General features: G+C 43.4%; 1 protein-coding gene across 1 annotated transcript in view; it reads left to right on the top strand.

The window, feature by feature from the left end:
- SHISA9 (shisa family member 9) overlaps positions 1-11,430 on the top strand; it is a 229,924-nt gene that overhangs the window by 204,575 nt on the left and 13,919 nt on the right. The window lies entirely within an intron of this gene.

Below are 11,430 nucleotides of genomic sequence, written 5' to 3'. Positions count from 1 at the left end.
GGAGATTTCTTGGCTTTTGTAAAAGCAGCAAGCCTGCTTTTTCATATAAAATAATGTACAAAAGTTTTCATATATTCAAAATTATTATGGTAAATCACCTCATTCTTTCTATCACTCACACAAAATTATTATAAATACATCGTGTCATATTTCACATACATAGAATACCATTTCTCACATTTTCCTATTTCGGTTTCATTAAGCTCTCCCTTGTGTATTTTTTAAAAGAAATCTAGCAAAGCTATTTTGCACAAGTCCAACTATTTCATCAATATTAGGAGGGGGAGATCTTTGTTTTCCATAGTCTCACTTTGATAATCCCCTGTCTCTTTAAAATTTTTAAATAATATACAAGCTTTAAGCTGTGTGCAACAAAGCCCAGCATTTAACCTCTTGGTTTCATAGCTCAAAAACAATGGGTATTCAATGCATTGGGTAAACAAGGTATTCAGCTAATGTTTGCTCAGAGTAGGCCTGTTGAAATGAACCACCATGACTAGCTTAGTGTACGTTAAGTAAAAGCCTACTGTGAAGACTTTGGGTGGATTTCAATGTTGCACTATTACAATTGTTCCATCAGTGCCAATATTTACGCTTACCAAAGGGAATGTTCTTCCTTCTCCTCCCTCTGTGTGCTGTTCTGAGGCTTCTCATGACGCATAGAGGGGGCAAGAGGAGGAGCAGCAGGGGTCAAAGTCTTGTTGCTCTAGTGCAGGCATGCCCAAACTTTTTTCAAAGAGTACTTAATTCATTCCAGAGGTCCATTCTTAAACTGAAACTGTTCTTAACCTGAGGTACCACTTTAGCTAGTGGGGCCTCCATCTGCCGCTGCACTGCCGGAGCACTATTTCTGTTCTCATCCTGAAGCAAAGTTCTTAACCCGAGGTACTATTCTGGGTTAACAGAGTCTGTAACCTGAAGCATCTGTAACCTGAAGCGTATGTATCCCGAGGTACCACTGTATTGCTTTTATATGCCACCTTTACTCCATTGAGCTCAAGGCTCAATGGCTCCATGGCTCTCTCCCTCTACATTTAATCCCCACAACAACCCTGTGAGGTGGTTTAGGCTGAGAGGCAGTGGCTGGCCCAAGGTCACCCACTGAGCTTCATGGCCAAGTGAGGATTTGATCCCTGGTCTCCCAGGTCCTGGCCCAACAACTGTAACCACTACACACACACACCCCGGTTCCCTCTCCACCACCCTGGCTCACAATTTGTGGTATACACAGAGCCAATGTGCACAGCCCTAGTATATTTCTCCTAGAAAGGCTACTTTGGCCAATAGTGTTAAGGGAAAGTTTTCAGACACATGCGCCCAAACTCTGCTTTCAGACTTTTCCTTATTACTGACACGGTTTAGTCTCTTGGGGGATTTCTCCAGCACTTTATTATTCATGTAGAAAAGTGCTGAAAGTGGTTTTTCTGCATAAATTATTCTCTCTCTTTTTCGATTCATCAAGCATGTTTTTTTACTCCCATGCTTAAATGGTCACTGCTCACTCATGCGCCAATGACAAGAGCAGAGGTAACATACCTGGACTTGTTCATCACAGCTGGCTAGAAAGAGGACTATCTCAGGGACTCTGTGGAATTAGTTCAGCATTTGGATTGCATAAACAGGTCAACCTTTACTTGCAGCCATTAGAGTAACCCTGACCTTAAATGAGGTGGGGGAGAAGGTGATCTCATAAAAAAAAGTTTTTCCTCTAGTTTGGACGAGAGTTTGAGGGGCTGCAAATTGGAGTAAAAATCTTCTGCCATTCAGAGGAAGAAGAGTAAACCTTTTGACTCTGCTGATACAGTTTTGTGATGTCACCATCTAAGGAAATATGATGGTTTTTGTGGTACTATAATAGCTTTTGTTTTAATAAATTTTAGAAAATTTTAGAAAATTTAACATATATACTTCAATACATAATAAATTTGTCTTTTTCCGACTTCCCACCCCATTTTCCATGGTGTTTTAATTTCTCCCCCTCTGCTGCACAATACCTCCTATCTCTTATACCAACACATCCCTCTAATTCCTTCTGTTGCTCATATCTCAAGTCCTGCTTGCGAGTTCATCATACTATAATATTTACTTAAATCGAAAAGGACTTCCTTTCTTCCACAAGGCAATCATCGTTAGATTCTCTTGTTTTGGCTGTTAACTTTGCCAATTCTGCATAGTCCACAACCTCACTTATCCATTTTTCTTTGGATGGAAATACTTCTTCCTTCCATTTTTGTGTGTAGAGAATCCTGGCTGCTGTTGTTATTTACATAAATGACTTAATCATCTTTTTTGGAACTTCTGTCCCTATAATCCCTAAGAGAAAAGTTTCCGGTTGTTTTCTTATAATCACTTTAAACATCTTTTTTATCTTGTCATATGTCGTGTCCCCCCAAACCCTCACTTTCTTACAAGTTAGGGTTGCCATACATGCAGAATTTCTTGGACATACCCAGAATACTGTGGTTGAAAGCAGTGTCCAGGCAAAAATTGGCAAGATGTCTGGGAAAATCCAGATATATGGCAAGGCATGTCGGCAGTGCTGTTTTTCATAAATAATAGTTCAAAATAGATCAGAAATGGCAATCAACAACATTGGTGTTCAGATTTTCACCCCAGACACAACCCTATCACAACCCTATTACAAGTCCACCACATATGAAAGAAAGTTCCATCAACCTGCTACATGGTACTATAATATGCTGGCTATACGACCTTTGATTGGCCAGATCACAAAAACAGCACACAGAAATACCTTCTTTTTAGAGAACAAACCAAAAGAGCTTTCAAGGGGGTCAAGGAAAAGGAGGAAGACCAGAAACCAATGCAGTACTCTATCAATGGGCATTAGAAGATGCAGATTTAATATAAATTTGCTTTGTGAATTTGGGGGAGGCAGATGCATATCTGTAAGAAGTACAGCAACATTGCTGCAGTTCTTTTTCCTCTCGATATTTCTCCTGGAATATGGTCCTGAATTCCAGGCAAGCTACTTGCTTTCTGCCTGTGGAAGTTTGGCTAACGTGTGTATACACAGAGTGAGCAGTGGAAATAATGGAATGGAAGACAAGACACCCCCCAAGAAATGGTCTCTTTTCTTGTAAATAAAAAGGAAATATCCAAGCATGGCTCCAGGACAGATAATGCTGTCTGATGTTGTTTTGAAAAATGGGGAAGTCGAAGCAGTGCAGGGCTAATATATTCTGACCGTGTTTCCATCAACGCTGCTAGACTTGTAAAAAGAGACTTACGTTTCCTTGAAAATACTCAGCCAGGGACTGCAAACCTAATAGCAGAGTGGTACTTTCCCCCTTCCCTCCTCCAAATCTCTGTGTCAGACAGCAGTAAAATATTGAACTTTCAGCTTCCAGAAACGCCTGTAGGAGGAGGGAAAATAGATCAAGGGAGTCTTAGCCTTAGGGATATCTCTCCAGGTTTAATGCCTAAAAAGCAGGCTGCAAAGTACAGATTAATGCATCGTTTGTCACATCCAGAGGATGATACATTTAATGATTTCAGGTATCTTCAGGTATCTTCAGGTTTACACGTAATGCTCAGCTAGGTGTTTTCCCTTTGATTCACCACCCTGGGCCATGGATCTCTCCCACCCAAGCGAGAAGCAGAAAGGAAACATCCACCACTATCAGAGCATAACAAGAGCTTTGTTGGATCAGGCCAAAGACCCAGCTAGCCCAGCCACCTGATCTCACATTGCTGATCCCAATTATAAGAAAGGAAATTCCAACTAAACACTAGGGAGAACTTTCTGGTGGTGAGAGCTGTCCAATAGTGGAACGGACTCCCTCAGAAGGTGGTAGACTCCCCTTCCTTGGAGGTTCTTAAACAGAGGTTGGATGGCCCTCTGTCCAGGATTCTTTAGCTGTGATTCCTGCATTGCAAGAAGTTGGACCAGATGGCCCTTGAGATCCCTTCCAACTTGACAGTTATATGATTCTACAAGAACTAGACAGCATCTTAAAAAGTAGAGACATCACCTTGCCAACAAAGGTCCGTATAGTAAAAGCTATGGTTTTCCCAGTCGTGATGTATGGAAGTGAGAGCTGGACCATAAAGAAGGCTGATTGCTGAAGAATTGATGCTTTTGAATTATGGTCCTGGAGGAGACTCTTGAGAGTCCCATGGACTGCAAGAAGATCAAACGTATCCATTCTTAAGGAAATCAGCCCTGAGTGCCCACTGGAAGGACAGATCGTGAAGCTGAGGCTCCAATACTTTGGCCACCTCATGAGAAGAGAAGACTCCCTGGAAAAGATCCTGATGTTGGGAAAGATGGAGGGCACAAGGAGAAGGGGACGACAGAGGACGAGATGGTTGGATAGTGTTCTCAAAGCTACCAGCATGAGTTTGACCAAACTGCGGGAGGCAGTGGAAGACAGAAGTGCCTGGCGTGCTCTGGTCCATGGGGTCACGAAGAGTCGGACATGACTAAATGACTAAACAACAACAACAACACAAGAACTAGATTGGTCTTAGCTGTTATATTGCAAAGGTCAGTTGTGGGCCTCTCCACAGGAACACAGAAAGCTGCCTTGTACCAAGTTAGACCATTGGCCTGCCTAGCTCAGTATTGCCTCCACAAACTTTGAGCAACTCTCCAGGGTTTCAGACAGGGGACATTCTGATGCTGGGGATTAAACCCAGGAGCTTCTGAATGCAAGGTAGATGCTGTACCACTGAGCTACAGCCCACTCGGAGGAACTGCCCTCATCAAAACAGAGTCTATGCCAAGTTATGGCACACTTAGAATTACTGCACTTCATCCATCTCACTTTTTTGCTTGTCAAGCAATCCTAAAGAATTTGGCAAGCACAGCCAGACCTACTGTCCGTCCCCCCATTTACTATCAATTGTCAGTGATTGTGAAAGGAGCAGAAAGGGAAGTTTGCAAATAGAGTAAAGCTTTGCAAACAGTTATTAAACACTGGTGTTAAGGAGAGGGGCTCTGAGCGTGTCTTGATTAACCAATAGTTACTGGAAGCTTCAGGATAGACAAAAAAGGTACATCTTCATCCAGTGCCTAGTTAAAGTTTGGCATTTGCTCCTACAAGTATATGAAAACAGACTTTCTCTTGTCTGCGTTGAAGCTTCCAACATTCATCTTCGTTTGATATCCCCAAGTTCTAGACATCAACATAATTTCCAATTTGGGCAACTTAATTAAAGGTTTCTTCTGGGTGGACTGAAAACCCCCCAGTATGGAATGATTTTTTCCTGTCATGGAAATGAAACAGATTCCCCAAGAAATCCCAGAATCCCATTGGGACTTGGGCACTCTAAGTCTACATGGCAGTAATGTTCCACATAGGATCACTTCTGGGAGAGGCAGTCTTAGTTCCTGGTGGGGGAAAATTATCCATCAAGGACTGGGTTCATGCAGAGTCATTGTGAAGAGGAAATGACTGTTAAACCACTCTGAGAAGTATAGCTCTGGGAAAAGAACAGGGGTCTCCTAACTGCTCTCAACTAACTACTAACTACTGCTCCTTAACTAACTACAGCTCCCAGAATTCTTTGAGGAAAGCAACGGCTCTTTAAAGTGGTATCAAAGTGCTTTAAATGTATGGCATAAGCATAACTTAAGGCTCAACACATTTCAGAGCAAGCAGGGAATTGCTTCTGCACCCCCTACTCAGACTCAAATACAACGTTTACTTTACACTACTGATAATAAAGAACCTTACACATCAGAGGAAAGGAAAATGGAATTAGAAATGGATTTGGAGGTTCTTCAAAGTTTTAATGGCTCATCCTGAGCAAAGATGTCTCAGGAATGCATCTTAAAGACATGAATATGGATAACCCAAGAGGTTGAGTGACAGGTTTAAACTTAAAGAAGATTTAAAGGTTAAAGATAATCTGTTTGTCAGACTTGTGGCTAGCTGATCTGACAACCACCTTTACTTACATGACAGAAAGATGTTAGCAGAACAGATACAATGGGAGAGACACTCTCCAGAGGGGTGAGTAACCCATCTCTGGTTGAGTTTGAGTTCTATTGGCTAAAGCCACAAATGTCCTTCATTGTGCACAGGTCTAGGTGTATGAGACATTGGTCAATTTATGCAAAGGTTGCCAACATGGTGCCCATCAGGATTTCTAAGCACTGGAGGCTAGTCCATTAGGACAAAAAGGCTGTGTGTGTGTGTGTGTGTGTGTGTGTAGTGGTATACTTTTTTCTGTCCCACAAATCCTTCCAAAATCCATTTTCACATAGAGACAGTCCTGGATACAACAATCTCCTATTCTCTGGCCACTCATCCCTCTGCTTGTGTAGTTTTCCTTTCCCTCCTGTTATTATCTCAATCCGGCTAAGGCATTTAGCGTTAACTGATCTATCATTTGGGTAGACCCAGGAGCTGTTCTGAGCATGCACAGAGCTGTTTTCTTCAAAGCCACACCTCCAAACAAATCTGAGTATGGTTTTTTTGTGGGCAGGAGAAATGAGTGGTTGTTATTTTGAGAAGCTTGGTGCTTTTTTTATTAGTATTTGTTAACGGAGACATTACCAGAACATGGAATAAAGTGGTCATTTCTGCCCAAAAGGGGCTGTAACTCGCCAGCCAGCTAGAGCTGGAAAAATGGACTCCTAGTCACTGGGTGTCATCCACATTGCAGTTGTTGTTGTTGTTGTTGCTATTTATACTCTGCTCATCTGACTGGGTTGCCCCAGCCACTCTGGGCGGCTGCCAATACATATACAGTGGTGCCCCGCAAGATGAATGCCTCGCAAGATGGGAAACTCGCTAGACGAAAGAGTTTTCTGTTTTGGAGGTGGTTCGCAAAACGAATTTCCTATGGGCTTGCTTCGCAAGACGAAAATGTCTTGCGAGTTCCTGCGGGGGTTTTTTCCTCCCCCCCCCTTTTTCTAAGCCGCTAAGCCGCTTATCCGCTAAGCCGCTAAACCGCTAAAAGCCGCTAAACCGCTAATAGCGCTAATCCGCTAAGCCGTCAATGGGCTTGCTTCGCAAGACGAAGAAACCGCTAGACAAAGAGACTCGCAGAACGGATTCTTTTCGTCTTGCGAGGCACCACTGTAAAACATAATCAAACATCAAACATTAAAAACTTCCTTATACAGGGCTGCCTTCATATGTCTTCTAAAAGTTGTGTAGTTCTTTGCTTACTTGACATTTGCTGCGAGGGCATGTCACAGGGTGGACACCACTGCCAAGAAGACCCTCTACCTGGTTCCCTGTAATTTCACTTTTTGCAGTGAGAGAACCACCAGAAAAAGCCTTGGACTGAATGATGGGGGTGGAAACGCTCCTTCAGGTACAGGCCCGAGGCCATTTAGGGCTTTCAGACTCCAGGGACAGTGTTGAGTCCAGGAGCACCAAAAAAAGTCATGGGCCTGCTCAGGACAGACCATCTCCCCACCTCCTGGCCTTGAGAAAGTCAGGACACATAACACCTCTGTCTTTTCAGGATTTAGTTTCAGTTTTCATACTGATTTTGAAAATAAAGCAGCAGAATAATGTGGAAGGAATAGACATATGAATGAACACATGCAAAACTGACCCAAGATGGGAACAGATTGAGTCATCCATTCCTACGTGTAAATGTTTCTTGCACAGTTTTGGGGTTTTTTTAAGGCAAAGTATTCTATCAGTTCTTCTTTGGTAGTCAAATCAGCAAACTACTCTTAGGGAGGAAGGAAAAGCTACAGTGAGTATTAAAAGTAATATATTCAGTACAGAGAGTACTCTGTGTCAAGAAAAAAAAGCTCTTAGTTTGACAGCAAGGAAGCTTATGCTTTATGTTCAGAATAAAGTGTACAACTTCTCTGTACTGCTCTCTTACATTCTAGAAAAAAACATATTCCGTGGCTGATTTTATCGCACAGCTAATATTGGGGAGGGTTTTTGTGTGGAGAACATCGCCTGACTTTTTTTGCTTCAGAGCAGCGTTGACTGAAATGTCGTGTGAAATGAGCTCTGGGACCCAACAGATCCAAGCAACATAGTACAAGAGCCCTCATTTGCAGAAATTTGGAAATTTATTTCAGCCCTCAAGAACATTCAGTCCAAGAACATCCCAGCATCTTTCCCTTGGAAGGTTCCAGTGATATTAAGGGGCAAAATGGTTTTGCGAAGTATCCAGAGTTATGCAAGGAGGGAGAAACAAAAGGAGTTGAGGGGTTGGGTCCAGACTTGCCCTGGGACACAAACATGGCCCTCTAGCTGCTATGGTGGCTCATTTACCAGAAGTAATTTATTTAACATTAACTCCGGAAGTGTATAAAGTGGTACCTCTGGTTGCGAATGGGATCCGTTCTGGAGGCCCGTTCACAACATGAAAAGAGTGCAACCTGAAGCGCTGTATCTGTGTAGGTGCGTGGCACGATTTGACGCTTGTGCGCATGTGCGAAGAGCGATTTAGCATTTCTGTGCATGCGCGAGCAACGAAACCCAGAAGTAACCCTTTCCGGTACTTCCAGGTCGCCGCGGGACGTAACCTGAAAGAATGTAACATGAAGCAAATGTAACACGAGGTATGACTGTACTTGATTCTCACCAAGCTAAGCCTCCTAGGAGGCTTTTGCCATTGCCATCTGACTCAAACCTATTGTAATGGTTCTAGGGGTTGCTCGTGCGTAAACCAGTGCCACACCTGGCTGGGTTGCCTGAGTGAACCTTTTCTGTCCGGACAGCCACTAGCCCATGGCTGTCTCAATCGCTGGCAGAATCCGTCAGTGGGCGTTTCTTGAACTTCTTCCAACAAAGAAGCTCTTTGACGCCTAGTCTCCGCCTACTCTCCCTGCGCGGAAGTCTTCTGTGCAAGGAGGGTGTGGGCAGCGGAGGACCTGTGCTCTCCCCGCTGGTCCCTGGCAAGGAGTCATGGGACCACCTCGCCAATTCCCCCATCTGCCCCCCTTCTCCACTGGTGCTGTGCTGATTTCCTTCCCCAGAAGATGGGCTGCTTCTCCCCATCCCGGGACGCTCTCCGGAATCCCTCTGGAGCCCCGATGGTAGTTCCCTGACACCTATGTTTACTGTGAACTGGAACGCCTGCGACCTTGTTCCCATTCCCACAGGAAGACAAAACCCACTATTTTTCACCATTTAGGCTTTTCAGCTGTCGCCACTTTTAAGGAGAAGAAAAGCTCGCACACAATGGGCATGATGATTTCCATGGACCTTTTTTGTCGCCTGCAGAATAGAAACCTGAAACCACATATTTAGCACTTAGTGAAATTTCCACACTGATGTGACAAAACTGCACATTAAGGAACTGTCCTTGTGCTGCCGACGAGATCCATTAAGACGACGTCGGCTGTCACTGAGACAACGGGCTTTTCAGTCAGAAGGAGAGAGTTCCACTTCAGCAGAAACAAAAAAAGAACATTTAGTAAGGGAAACAAGTCCTGTGGTGTTATATGGAGAACTGAATGCTGATAGAAATATAAAATAGTACTTACTAAAGTATATAAATGTATAAATGCACTATACATTTAAAGCAGCAGCTTACTACTTTAAACTGTCAGGACTTCTCCCAAGGAGTCCTGGGAAACATAGTTATGGGTTCTGAGAGTTATGAGGAGACCCTTATTCCTCTCACAGAGCTACAGTGTCTAGAGTGGTTTAACAGTAAATCTCTCTTTCCAAGCAACTCTGGGAAGTCCGATCACCTTTTCTGGTGGGTGGCGTTGTGGCCAGGCATCAGGCCCCCTACAGTGGTTCAGCGGGGAATGGAGATTGACGGGGGCCCCCCATTGCTGTCTGGGCCACGTCAGTGGTGTTGTGTGGGACCCCACTGTCCAATCAGTGCTGGCAGGAGGCATGGCTGCAGGAAATTTAATCTGTGGCATGGCTGGGGAGCCCTCCTCTTGAGCCCTGTGTACAGGTGTGTGGGTGTCTGCGTCCATGCATATGTGTTTCCCAGACCAGGATTCCAGGTGGCTTCCACAAATTAAAACAACACAGATAAAAGACAAAAAGCTAAAAACATATAAAAGATAAAAGGTTTTTTTTTAAGTAAATTACTTTATTTAAATAGCAATTAAACTCTAATACAATATAAAAAAATCTATTAACATGCAGATAATAAAAACAGCACAGCGCTAGTAAAACCCTTTCCTTAAAAAAAAGAAAAAGAAAAAGTCAGTTCCTCGGGGTTCCTAATGACTGAATGATTGACAAGGCTGGGATAGTACAGGCATATCAGTCCATACTAGAGGGGAGAGGGAGACATGGTGATGTGATACCTCTCAAGGAATTCAGATGACTGCAGCAAACAAGGAGATAATCGCCAGGATCAACGTAGGATCAAGCTAATTTGGTTACACTAATACACTGAAGCATCAAACGCCTTTGAAAGATTTTAGGATCTCCCTGGATTCATTATCCTTAAGCCTTTCCTTAAGCCACCAATCTAGACACTTCCCATCTTCACCATTTTAATGGTGAGAGGTAAAGTGCATACCTCGTTTCTGAAATGCTGAGAAATAATTGCATGCTACAGGCATCATAGGAGAGGTACCAGTTAGCTTGTGATGTCTTGGGTTTATTGTTGGGTTCCACCAAATATGTTCTATTTTACTTCCTTTTCTTTTATTGCTAAAATAGTGAATTAGGAGGGAGAGTGATATAAATATTTCACGGAAGAAGAAAAAAAATTCCACTCTCTCATTGAGTGACACCATCCCCATTAAAGTTTCTTTCACCTTTCTGGATTAGTTAGCTATGCAATTCCAACCAATCAGGAATCATGTAATACCTAGGATGCTGTCACAACACTGTGCAACCAATCAGATTTGGCAACGGGATGACACCACTGTTGCAAAGTCAAATGAAAATGAAGATACCACTTCTGGATTAGTTATGTGAGTCATCCCAGTCAATCAAGGATTAAATTGTGAATGGGACAGTATATCACAACTTTGTGTGTCATTCAAGTTTCACAGTTACTGATGGTAAATTACCGTATTTTTCGCTCTATAACACGCACCCGACCATAATACGCACATAGTTTTTAGAGGAGGAAAACAAGAGGAAAAAAATATTCTAAACGAAACAGTGGATGTATGATTTTTGTGGTTCATGCTGTGGCCACAGACATGTGATCTGACGGTGAGTTTGGGGTAGCCCAATGCAAAAACCCTGTGGATCCATGCTTTGTAACCACGTTTTTGCACCACTGCGGCCCCAGGCAACAGTGGGTGCGTGATTTTTTTGGTGCAAGCTGTAGCCATGGACATGCTATGTGATCTGATGGTGAATTTGGGGTGACCCAGTGCAAAAATCCTGAGGTTCCATGTGGATCCGTGCTTTGTAACCAGACTCTCTGTCCCTCTCTTCTCCCCACTCAGTGGCTCTTCTCCCGCTTTGATGTTTCAAAGCGAGCAAAGCAAGCCACGGAGGAGGGAAGGAAGGGGAACCATGGATCCTCTGCTCACGACTGCAGCAGATCCCC

This window comes from Podarcis erhardii (genome assembly GCF_964252035.2).
Source record: "Podarcis erhardii genome assembly, chromosome: 14".
NCBI classification, from domain to species: Eukaryota; Metazoa; Chordata; class Lepidosauria; order Squamata; family Lacertidae; genus Podarcis; species Podarcis erhardii.
Note: the sequence above shows the minus strand (reverse complement) of the source record. Positions and strands in the feature narration are given on the sequence as shown.